This window comes from Myotis daubentonii, chromosome 6 (assembly GCF_963259705.1).
Source record: "Myotis daubentonii chromosome 6, mMyoDau2.1, whole genome shotgun sequence".
Lineage (NCBI taxonomy): Eukaryota > Metazoa > Chordata > Mammalia > Chiroptera > Vespertilionidae > Myotis > Myotis daubentonii.
The window spans coordinates 77,559,615-77,572,769 of record NC_081845.1 but is presented as its reverse complement, the minus strand read 5'-3'; the positions used below and the strand labels follow the sequence as shown (position 1 = coordinate 77,572,769).

At 42.1% G+C, this 13,155-nt stretch overlaps 1 non-coding gene across 1 annotated transcript; it reads right to left on the bottom strand.

The window, feature by feature from the left end:
• Positions 1-11,569: 11,569 nt before the first annotated feature.
• Positions 11,570-11,699, bottom strand: LOC132237794 (small Cajal body-specific RNA 8). Its single transcript, XR_009453626.1, has one exon. It is a non-coding gene; the product is annotated as a small Cajal body-specific RNA 8 (non-coding RNA).
• Positions 11,700-13,155: the final 1,456 nt, after the last annotated feature.

Below are 13,155 nucleotides of genomic sequence, written 5' to 3'. Positions count from 1 at the left end.
GGAGGGGGACTTACCTAGGGGAATCCTGTTCCAGGGGTTCCCAAAGGTGTGGACGGAGTCGGCGAAGACTATCCACCCTCTTCCTACAGTGGAGTCTGATCCGTCCCGAGTGTGGAGGTTCTCAATGGGGCGGCTTACCTAAGGGAATCCTGTTCCAGGGGTTCCCAAAGGTGTGGACGGAGTCGGCGAAGACTATCCACCTTCTTCCTACGGTGGAGTCCGATCCGTCCCGAGTGCGGGGCGCTTACTTAGGGGTCCCTGTTCAGGCGCCATATGCTGGGGTCCAGCCCCAGTGGGTCCAGGGGTTCCCCAAAGGTTTGGACGGAGTCGGCGAAGAAGGAATGACACGGAGACAGCGTTCAGTTGATCAGCAGCCTAGCCAGGATCTCTAGCCAGGATCTCCAGCCAAGTTCTGGTCTGGATCTCCAGAGAGGTTCTGCTTAGGATATCCAGCCAGGTTCTGTCCAGGTTCTCCAGTCGGGTTCAGTGTCCAGGTTCCAGTCAGGCTCTCCTGCCAATCTCCGCAGTCAGGTTCAGTCCAGGATCCCCTGCCATGCTCTCTCGCCAGGCTCCGAGGCCAGTCCCTGTCCAGGATCCTCCGGCATGCTCTCGCCAGCGAAGTTCTTCTGTCCCTAGAGAACGTTCTGTGTAGGTTCTGTGCCTAGGCTCTGTCTCTCTTGATCCTGTCTTCCAAGCCCTGTGTCCTTAGTTCTGTGTTCTGAGTTCTGAGTCTTTCTGTCTTGTTACAACTGTATTTATACCAGTTGATTCAATCCTATCAATCTCTATTACAAAGGTTAGGGCGTTTCTTATCTCCATTCCAGGGAGAAAAGATTATGTAGTTTAAGCATGATTGTTCGTAGTTAAAGGGATTAATTACCCGCCTGGCACTTAGTTGAGGGGTTTTATTCCCTCCCTAACTTCAGGGGAAAATCCCTACCTGGGGAAAACAACCTTTCTCAGAGACCTTGGTTAAAACATATAGTGCCAAGAAGGTGAGCAAACATATTAAGAACAGTATGCCATATATGCCAGGTCCCTTGAAACAGCAAGGATGGACCGGCTCCCGGCATTTTACTACTATAAAAATTTTTCAAAATAGAGAAAATAGTCTAATAAACCACCATGTCTTCATTCCCAGAGAAACAGTGTTATCATTAATGAGCACCTGTGCAAATTATTGTACAAAATGTTTCCAGAACATTATTTTTGCATAATCTCAATAACCTTGTAAAGACATATTATTTTACTTAAGAATAAGATAAAAGTACTTGGCATATGGAGATCATTGAGACTCAAGTTGACTAAAAAAGAATTGCAAAAAAAGTTAAAAAGTTACAACCAGTAACTGGCAGAGCTAGGAGTTATTAAATTTACTTATTCTCCACTTATTTTCCCTATTCCAATACCACTCCTTTCACTCTCTCCTCTTTTATGCTATTACTAGAGGCCTGGTGCATAACATTTGTGCATTTGTGGGGGAGGGAGGTGTCCTTCAACCCAGCCTGTGCCCTCTCGCAGTCCAGGAGGACCCTTTGGGGGATGTCCCACTGCTGGCTTAGGCCCAGCCATGAGCCCAGCTTCTGGCTGAGCAGCGCTCCCCTTGTGGGAGTGCACTGACCATCAGGGGCAGCTACTGCACTAAGCGTCTTCCCCCTGGTGGTCAGTGTGCAACATAGCAACTGATTGTTCTGCTGTTCATTCGATTTGCATATTAGGGTTTTATTATATAGGATTGTCCTACTAGAGGCCTGGTGCATGGATTCAGGCACCAGTGGGGTCCCTCGGCTTGGCCTGCACCCTCTTGCAATTTGGGACACCTCGGGGGGTGTCAGAGAGCTGGTTTTGGTCCAATTCTCACAGGCCAGGCCGAGGGACCCCACCGGTGCACAACACCAGTGCACGAATTTGTGCACCGGGCCTCTAGTCTGCATATAAGATGTTTGGTTAATCTCTTCCCACCCCCCCCATCCCCTCTTTCCTCTAAGATTCATCAGTCTGCTCCATGTTCCCATGCCTGTGCGTTGAGCATCTGCCCCATGGTGGTCAGTGCACATCATAGCTACCAGTCAAATGGTTGAACAGTCGAACAGTCACTTAGGCTTTTATATATATAGACAATTGCATCTTTCTACATTATAAGCTCATCAACAGTTTTATAATTATTGCTTTATGCAGTTGTCATTTAAGTCATATAGAAGAAAAGTTACAAACAAAAATTCATTTATGCTATTTTTTATATTTACCTATGTAGTTACCCTTACTAGGGCTTTTTACTTTTCTTTCTTTCTTTCTTTCTTTCTTTCTTTCTTTCTTTCTTTCTTTCTTTCGTTCTTTCTTTCTTTCTTTCTTTTTTTCTTTCTTCCTTCCTTCCTTCCTTCCTTCCTTCCTTCCTTCCTTCCTTCCTTCCTTCCTTCCTTCCTTCCTTCCTTCCTTTCTTTGTTGCTAATCTTCACCTAAGAATATTTTCCCATTGATTTTTTAAAAAATAAATCTTTATTGTTGAAAGTGTTACTATGTCCCTTTTCCCCCCATTGCCCTCTCCAACCTCCCTTCCTGCCCCCCTCACCACCCTACCATCTGTGTCAATGGATTATGCACACACACACGAGTTCATTGGTTGATTTCTCCCCCCGCCTCCACTCTCCCCTGCATTCTCTCTGAGTTTGACAGTCTGATCATTGTCTCCATGTCTCTGGGTCTATTTTTGTTCATTAGTTTATGTTGTTCATTAGATTCCACATATGAGTGAGATTGTGTGATATTTATCTTTCTCTGACTCTCTAGTTCCATCCATGCTGTTTCAAATGGTAAGAGTTCTTTCTTTTTTACAGCTGCATAGTATCCCATTATATAGATGTATGATAGCTTTTTAATCCATTCTTCTGCTCATGGGCACTTAGGCTGTTTCAAAATCTTAGCTATTATAAATTGTGCTGCTATGAACATAGGGGTGCATATATCCTTTCTGATTGGTGTTTCTGTTTATAAGAATTATGTCCTCTTATTGGATTGATTCCTTGATCATTATGAAATGTTCTTCTTTGTCTATTATAGCCTTTGTTTGAAAGTTTATTTTGTCTGAGATAAGTATTGCTACCCTAGTGTTTCTTTTCATTTTATTTTATATGAAATACTTTTTCCTATCTCTTTACTTTAGTCTTTGTGTGTCTTTCATCCTGAAATGGGTCTCTTGTAGGCAACATATGGATGGGTCTTGTTTTTTTTTCCATTCATGACCCTATATCTTTTGTTTGGAAGATTTAGTCCATTTACATTTAAAGTAATTATTGATAAGTCTATAGCTATTGCCTATCACAAAGTGATCTCCCGTCAATTGCCATTTGTACTGGGCTTGGAGGCACCTGAGAGAGGATATGCTGTGACTTGAGATCAACTGCCTCTTGTGGTGGGCTTGGGACCACTGGTGGACACCACAATGTGAGCAGAGGCCAACTGCCACTGGTGCTGGGTTTGTGGTCGCTTAGTTGAAGATACATTCCAGATCAAGACTGGCTACTATTAGTATTTATGCCAGGCTTTAGGTCACCTGATGGGAGTTCCAATGCAAGTTGAGACCAGTCACTACTTGTACTGGGTTTGGGGCCACTTACCAAGAGGTACAGGCATGCTGAATCTGGCTGATGCTTTTTGTGTTTGTGGGCCTTTGAGAGATATTGGGAACGTCTGTAGCATGAGCCACAGCAGATGGTATGTGTGGAAGAAATGCTGCTGGAAAAGACTCAGCCAGGTGGGTAAGGTGGTGGTGGCAAGGTCTTAGGAAATCAGTAGGGCTGGGCAAATGATGTGAGCCAGGTTAATGAAGAGCACAGATAAGGTGTCCATATGCACCAGGATGTCTGGTTGAAATAACTCACTAAAGGAACAGTGACACCTGCCAGCGCTTCAATCCCTGTAGAGAGATGCCCTGGCCCTGGCCCTTGAGCTGTCACCACAGAGTTAATCAATATAGTTCCTCCCTGTATGTCCCTGCACTGGTGCTCAGAGCAAGTAAGTCTGTGTACCGCCCTCTAAGGGAAGCACTTTGGTCTCCCGCAGCCCTTTCCCTAATGCAATCACCACTGGTTTTCACAGGCAGATGTTACAAGGACTCCTTTTCCTAGCGCTGATGCCCCAGGTTGGGGAGCCTGGTGTAAGGCTCGGACTCTTCGCTTTTCAGGGGGCACCTCTGAAGCCAACATATCCCTCCCAATTCTTAATCGCCACACCATGGGTAGACAACCTGCCCATCCCATGTCTTTGTCTCTCCTACCAGTCTCAATGTGGCTTCTTCTCTATATCCTTAGTTAGAGGAATTCTCTTCAGCTGGTCCTCAGGTGATTCTCAATGACGGTTTTTCTATAATTTAGTCGTAATTTTGATGTTGTCCTAGAAGGAGATGAGCACATTTGTCTGCTCTATCGTCTTGACTGGAAGTTCCCAGAGCTTTTTGTTTTACTATTTGCTTTTTGTTCTTTAAGCATGCCAGTTATTTTTATATTAGTTCTCCCTTGTCTATATTCCACATCAGTAATCAGCTCTCTAATAATTTTCATATTTTTTTCAGTATTAAACTGTATGTTTCTTCAATACCACTTTTTATATTTTTAATTGTTTTCAGTTATATATATTACTAGAGGCCTGGTGCACAAAAATTTGTGCACTCGGGGGAAGGGGGGGGGGGTCCCTCAGCCCGGCCTGTGCCCTCTCGCAGTCTGGGACCCCTCGGGAGATAACAACCTGCTGGCTTAGGCCTGCTCCCGGGTGGCAGAGGGCAGGCCCAATCCCTAGGTGCAGCCCCTGGTCGGGCTCAGAGCAGGGCCGATTGGGGAGTTGGGGTGCCGCCCCCTGTCACACACAGAGCAGGGTCGATCAGGGGGTTGGGGAGCTCCCCCCTGTCACGCACAGAGCAGGGCCGATCAGGGGGTTGAGGAGCTCCCCCCTGTCACTCACAGAGTAAAGGCTGATAGGGGAGTTGGGGCACCGCCCCCTGTCACACACACAGCAGGGCGGATCAGGGGGTTGGGGCGCCGCCACTGTCACACTCAGGGCAGGGCTGATGGAGAGGTTATGGCTCTACCCCGTCACACACAGAGCAGGGCCCGTGGGGGGCGGGGGGGGGGGATTGGGGCGCCACACCTTGTCACACACAGAGCAGGGCTGATCAGGGGGGTTTGGTCGCTGCCCCCTGTCACGCTGATCCTGGTGCTGGGAGGCCTCGTGGCTCCACTGATCCCGGTGCTGAGAGGCATATTACCCTTTTACTATATAGGATAGAAGCCTGGTGCACAGGTGGGGGCCGGCTGGTTTGCCCTGAAGGGTGTCCTGGATTAGGGTGGGGGTCCCCACTGGGGTGCCTGTCCAGCCTGGGTGAGGGGATGATGGCTGTTTGCAGCTGGTCACACACCCTTCAGGGTGGGGGTCCCCACTGGGGTGCCTGGCCAGCCTGGGTGAGGGGCTGAGGGCTGTTTTCGGGCTGACAGGTGACTGAGGCTCCCAACCCGTCCTTTTTTCCTTTTTTTTTTTCATTCTGGGCCAGCTTTAGCTCTGAGGCTCCGCTCCAGCTATGAGACTTCCACTGCTGAAAGCAGGTTTCTGGCCTTTGTTTACCCTTCTGTATTTGAAACAATGTTGCGGTCCTACTGGCTGAAGCCTGGGGTTTTGTTTAGCTTCTATTTTTGTAACATAGTTGCTTAGAGTGCAGCTGAGAGGCCGGCAAGGCAGGCGGGGAAGCCCCGTCACTAAAGCAAGCAAGCCTCATGTTAGTTTCCAGCTGCCTGGCTGCCGGCCGCCATCTTGGCTGTCAGTTAATTTGCATATCTTGCTGATTAGCCAATGGGAAGGGTAGCGGTCGTACGCCAATTACCATGTTTCTGTTTTATTAGATAGGATATTTGGTTGCTTCTACATGGCCTTTATCTATGAAAGTATTCGGTAACACCCTCCACCCCTTACCAGGACTTGCCATTTAGCACTTTGAATATCAGCATCATGCACTTACATAGTTTTTGGCCCTGTACACTTTCTTCTTCCTTAGATAAAAGATTCCTTGCTCTACTTCTTGAATCTGTCAATCCATCTCTTACCTCTTCAAGGACAGGAGGAAATTTAGATAGTTGGATTTTAAATGTTTTTTATTTTAGAGGGAAAGAGGAAGGAAGAGAGAGGGGAAAAACCATCGATTTGCTGCTGCACTTATCATTCATTGGTTGATTCTTACATGTGCCTTGATTGGGGATCAAACCCACACCTTGTCCTATAGGGATGATGCTCTAACCAAATGAGTGGCCAGGGCTAGATAGTTGTTTTTAAACCTGCTATTGATTTCTCTTCAAAGAAATAATAGGAGAAGTTGCAACACAGATAAAGTGTGGAAGAAATTTCCAAGAAGAGGAAACAGCATGTGAAAAATACTTGGAATAGAAAGATTTTAGGGTTTCTGGAGAATGAGAGAAGGATCGTCTGGGTCAAGAAGTTCAAGCATGAGAGATGCTGGTGCTGGAGGAAGTGAGAGAGGGTCAGATTGTATAAAGCTTTTTAGGTTATGGAGTTTGGATTTTATTCTGAGTATATTGGGTGGATGTGGGAAGGGGAGAGTGGTGGTCATTGAAGGACTTTAAATAAGAAAGAACTATATATTACTACGCTTTTTAAAAAAGATAACTATAGTTTTAGGCATGGGTAGGAGGAATAGTAGAAGACAGAAGACCAGTTAAGAAGCCCTTACATGTACTCATTAAAAATGGTGGTGGAATGGGGGAGGCATTAAAAATAGAAGGAAGGGTGGGACAGAACCTGGGCAGAGGTAGGCAAAGGGGAGAAAATGGGGGACATCTGTAATACTCTCAACAATAAAAACAAAATTTTAAAAAATGTATAAACAACATGGACACAGAAAAAATAGAAGGAAGAAACATATATTTTAAATGAAAACTGGATGGATTAAATACATTTTTGCATCCATAACAGCTTGATGTGTAATAGCCAAAGGTGGAAAGGATTTAAATGTTCATCAATAGGTAGGCTTAAATAAATTCTGGTATCTCCATACAATGGAATAGTCAGCAATAAAAGGAACAAACTATTAATATATAAAACCATGTAGATTAATCTCAAAATAATTATGGTGTGTAAAAGAAACCATAAAAAGAATTTATACTGTATGATTTTATTTCTATAAAATTCTGAAAAACTAAGCTATAGTAACAGAAAATATATCAGTGACCGCCTGGAGATGGGAAAGTGGGGAGATAGGGAGGGGTGGGCCAGAGAGATTATGAGGGAGCATTATAAAACTTTTGGGGCTATTTGGTATGTTTATTATCATGATCGTGATGACAGTTTGGGGTGTATAGCTATGTCAACACTTACCAAGTAATAAACTTTAATTATGTGCAGGTTCATGTCAGTTACACATCAATAATACGATTTTAAAAATTATTTAAAAATATATGGCATTTGGTGAAGGGAATGAGTGAGATCAAAACATCATCAAGGATGATTATTAGGTTTCTGAAATGAGACATTTTCTATGAAGAGGTTTAAAGCCATGGCAATGGATGAGACCAGTGAGAGTGGGGATGAAAGAGGGCTTGAGACCGAGTGGGGAAACAAGATAACATTTACAGTCTGTGGAGGAGGAGCTGGAGTCTTATTTCCTTGTGTAGATGAATCATACTTTATTTAACTTTGCAAATATATTTCCCCAGTTTGTTGTCTTTGGAATTTATTTACAGTGACTTTTGATTTTCATATTATCAGATTTATAATTTTTTTGTTTATGGTTCTTGAGTTTTTAGTGCTATAGTTAGGAAGACTTTTCTCACTTTGAGTTTACTAAGGATTTCGTTCATGATTTTTAGTTTCATTATTTAAACTGAAATCCTTGATTCAATATGAAAATTTCCTGGTGTAAAGTGGGAAGTGTTGATACAACTTTAGTTTTGTTTGAGGATGACTACCTGGTTTCCCAAAATCATTTCTAAAACAAGTCTACCTTTTTTCATTAAGTTTAAGAGTCCATCTTTATCTTTACTAAGTAAAAGAAAATGTTTATATCTGGATCTTCTAGAATATATTTAAATGGGCCAGTAGAGAGAAAGAGAGTTGAAAATTCAGGAGTGAATTCCCTGAGATGGTGAGAAAGAAGAGAATTCAAAACATTTTAGTAATAAATAATAAAAGTTAGCATTTGTTGAGAGTTTATTATATGCTAGTCAGTGTTCTAAATGCCTTACATGGAATACTTAATGAAACCTTCTGAATAAGAGTCCATATATATTTACCACATCACTTAACTTAGCAAATACCAAAACTGAATGCCATGTTTCACTTTAATTGGTTCTAACCAGCTCAAGCTGGAAAAATGACTAAGAACTCTGTGTACATGTATAGCAACTGAAGAATTGAAGGTTCTTTTTCGACCAATGAAAAATGGACTTATGCAGACCTGTGCACTCATTCTTCCCTATCAAGGGTGCAAACTTTGTTCTTCCTTTTTTTAATCCTCACCTAAGAATATGTTTTTATTGAATTTAGAGAGAGAGGAAGGGAGAAGGAGACAGAGGAGAGAGAGAGAGAGAGAGAGAGAGAGAGAGAGAGAGAGAGAGAGAGAGAGAGAGAGAGAGAGATTGAATCTACAAGCTAGGTATGTGTCCTGACTGGGAACTGAACCCACAACCTTTTGGTGTAGGGCAGTGGTCAGCAAACTGTGGCTCTTTGGCCCCTTGAGTGTGGCTCTTCCACAAAATACCACGTGCGGGCGCGCATGTACAGTGCAATTGAAACTTTGTGGCCCATGAGCAGAAGTCAGTATTTTGTGGAAGAGCCACACTCAAGGGGCCAAAGAGCTGCATGTGGCTCGCGAGCCACAGTTTGCCAACCACTGGTGTAGGGGATGATGCTCTGACCAACTGAGCCATACCAGCCAGGGAAATTTTTTATTCTTAATTAGTTTAACCACTGAGACTCCCAATTGACCCTGCATATATTTATAAACCTCCCCCCAACCACCCTGTGAACTTCAGTCATGCATGTTTCCTTGTCTGGAAAGCAAGTAAGCTTAGATCTTCCTTTATTGACCATGTAGTAGTCATTGGATGTCCTTTACAAGCTCACAACAACCCAATAAGGTGGGTTCTAAAATTCCCACCATTTTGCTCTTGAGGACACTGAGGCCCAAAAAGTCTAAACAACTTACCCACTATCACACTGATAGTAAATGGTAGAGCTGGGCTTTGAATCTTAGCAGTCTGTCTCTATGTTGTTAACTGTGACTCCATGTTGAAATGCTAGAAAAGATGCTGAACATGTATATGCATGCAGGTAGGTATAAATTTAACTGTAGGAAGTGGACATGACTTCTGTTTTTCTAAAGAAGCAGAGATTATAATGAATACAAGGAAACCAACCTGCTAGCTACATGATTTTCTTTAGCAAAAATCACTTGCCTACCTCTGGGTGAAAGAGAGGTCTGCGCACTTGGAGAGAAGGCTCTGGGAAGCCCGTGGTTGATGCAATGAAACAGACTTTGGGCAGAGAAAGCCTCTAAAAAAGAAACAAAGTAAAGGATAGTAGGTCACTGAAGACCGAGAACGCATTTCACAATGTTCTCTGGCGCTGCCCTTGCATTTAGAATGGATCTGAGCCTAAAATTGTTGAAGGTTGCAGAAAGGGAGAAGATAATGATTCTATTTGAATACTTAGTTTTGGCTGTCCCTATTTTCTCCCAGGAGTTAATGACCTGGCCAGTGAGTCATAGTGATGTTTGGCTGCTCCAAACCAGGATCAGCCTTGAGCTCACCCTCAGGTGGATCTGATTCATTTCGTGGTGAACTTCATCACTCACATGTCTTGGCTGGGATTCCAGATAGCTCCCAGTGAACTCCTAATCCTGTCATTGACCGTGGGCTGTGAGAGCAGCACATGGAAAATGATCTGATGAACAAGAGGAGAATATGGGTGAACTGGATAAAGGGTGTTTAAAAAAAGATTCATTGGAAAAGTAGCAGAATGCTCATCTTTTTTATGAAAACCCCCCCTGTCCTCTTCAAAAGAATCTGATTACATTCTGAATATTAAAAGAATTATCTCTAGTCCCATAACTACTGAGGCTCCAATCCTGATATTTCTCCATGTGAATACTTTCATCTCCGCCTAAATTTGGTGATGATAATGCACATGATTACTGCTATTAAAACATCATGATGAGTGTGGCAGTTTGATATAATGTTTTCAATAACTCAATATCAAAGTGCTAGAACATGATGCTATAAGCAAGAGTGACGACTTGTGGAATTTATAACAGCAAAATTTAAAGGTATGATAAATGTTAAAGGTTTTTTCAAAACCTCATACTGAATAATATGTCTAAATTATCATGTAGTTGTCAAAATAAACAATTTAATAATATCTCATATGCACTACAAAATCCCTGAAGGGAAAGGAACAGCTTATAGAAAATTAGCAAAACTGGAATTGATAAGATAGAAAATTGTGGTCTTACTAAGAAAATAACCTCACAAAAATTAAAATGAAATAACAAATTCAAAGAGAAATAAAGGTGATTCAGAAATTTAAAAAATAGATTCATTAGGAAAGTAGCAGAATACTCATTCTTTCAATAAAATGTAACAAAAACCAGCGACAGAGTAGTCACTGGCTTAGAAGATAACCGACCTTCTAAGCCATTCCTACAAAGTTAGTGAGAATGACTCCATCTCATAGCTCCTCTTTGAAGATACTGGTTCTGGCCTGGTGTGAACTAAGAGTTTATTAAATGATTGCTCAATGCCTTAATAAAGGAAGGAGGACATAACTCTGTGTCTTGGCTTGTGCCATTTTCTTCACTTGGAACACTTTATTTTCTCAACCTTGTTCGAAGGTTCCCTCTTCTCCATGGAGTCTTCTCTAACTCCTGCCCGTAGTTAACTTCTCCCTTTTTAATATCTATAGTTACAGATGTTATCTAATATTTTGCTTCAATGTCTCTCTCTTTTTTTATTTATTTTTTATTTTATTTTATTTTATTTTATTTTTTATTTATTGCTTAAAGTATTACAAAGGGTATTACATATGTGTCCATTTTATCCCCCCGCCCTAGACAGTCCCCTAGCCTCCCCTATCCCCCAGTGTCTTATGTCCATTGGTTATGCTTATATGCATGCATACAAGTCCTTTAGTTGATCTCTTACCCACCTACCTCCTGCCCCCCAACCCTCCCCGGCCTTCCCGCTGCAGTTTGACAATCTGTTTGAGGCAGCTCTGCCTCTGTATCTATTATTGTTCAAAAGTTTAAATGCCTCTCTCTTACTCTGGCTCTTGCTCAGACTATGTTGACATGCAAATATGAAAATATTACTTTCCAAGATGTTTGCATGCTTGCTAAATACAGGAGCTGTGTCTCTTCTTCCCTAATATGGTGCTGGGTATAAAGCATTGCTCTTAAAATGACCATTTATTTAACACCTTGTTGCCAAACCAAGAGCCAGGAAAAAGCTAATAACTTATTTTCAACTCATTCTAGACACAGAGAGAATTGTAGAGATGATTCTACCCAATCCTTAGCCCAATCTTCCAGCCCTGAGAATATATGAATCCTTGATATCTATGAGATTTATTTTGCTAAAAGGCAGATTATTCTAGGAAGGTACACTGACAATGAGAGCAGTACTTCAGCCCAATTTGTGCAGCAGCCTCCACAGTATATGAACTATCATAGCTCACTGCTTTATTAAGCGGTAGAAATCGAAAGGGAAATTAAGACCTCTTTTCTGTCAGTATCACACAACAGTAGACACTGTGGACCATCTTCACATGAATACTGGCTTTAAATACTCATTTCAGTAGATTTTCCAGTCCATGATGGTAGCAACTCTCTAATCTCTCTTTGAAAATACTCTGTTTACTTTGTCAACTCTAAATTTAAAATTTAAGTATTTCCTTTTATCTAGTGAATATTATGATGATTTTACTTTATATTAATCTAAAACTTCTGACTTTTTTTAAAGCGTAGCAGCAGGTCATGAATGTTCAAATAGACACAATTCCAACGTACAAGTTTAGCTTAGTTTTTAAGACCAGCAGCGTTCTCTGTACTAACTGAATGTAGGTTGTATGTTTTAAATAGAGAGGAGGACAGGTACAAGAGCCCTGGAAACCTTGGGGGAGGAGACTTTAACAGATAAGCCAGATACTTTCTCTTTCAAGCCTGACTATTAGTTTGTACTTTTGTTACTGGTCCACCAGTAATTGGTAATTCAGCTACCACCAGAAATCTGGGGCTCTTTAAGGTTGTTGTCTCATTACCAAACTGCTTCGAAGGTTTCCTGGGAAAGCGTAAAGTTGAATGATTCCTTCTTTGGCTATAGAATACTGTAAGTTGATACACTTGTGAAAAGTCCATTTTGGACCAAATGATCTCTCCTATCTCTTTCTGCTCCATGGTTCTAAGTCAATGTGTTTTCATAGATCACATGCCCTTCCTGACTATGTTCACCTACTCGAGTCTTGTTCAATTCAAATATGACCTCTCTTGTGGTTGCTCCACCTGGAAATGGTCATCCGTTCCTTTGAACTCTCCATAGAACTGAACTTGGAACACTTTCTTGCTAGTGTTTTAGTTGTAGTTGTATGCAACATGTTCCTCAATGAACTAAACCTGCTTAAAGGCAAGGAGAATACATATGCCTTATTTGTACTAACCACACCAGAGCATTGTGGCTTGCAAAAGTTGTGTTTTTTTTTAATGCTCACTAAATGTTTATTAAATGTGAATGAGCTCGCATGGTGTATTAATGTTGCGGTTCAAATTCATTCATTCATTCATTCATTCAAGAGGTTATACATAATACCTGGCAAAACGAATAGACCATGAGGCAGAAAATTTGTGTGGGTGAGGAGAAGACTAGTTGAGGGTAGGTGGAGACAACTGAAAGGATAAGAAAGAGCAAGCCATCTAATTGTCTTTCTACCTCCAGGCTTGTGGCCACTGTCTACCCATCAGCCTCAGCAAACCTTTTTACAACTTCAGTTAGATAATGTCACTGTCCTGCTTCAACACCTTCACTGATTTCCCATCATTATATTCTGGAAAAATCCAGCCTCCTTACCCTGCTCTACAAAGCCCTACAGGACTGGGCCCAAGCCCACCTCTCC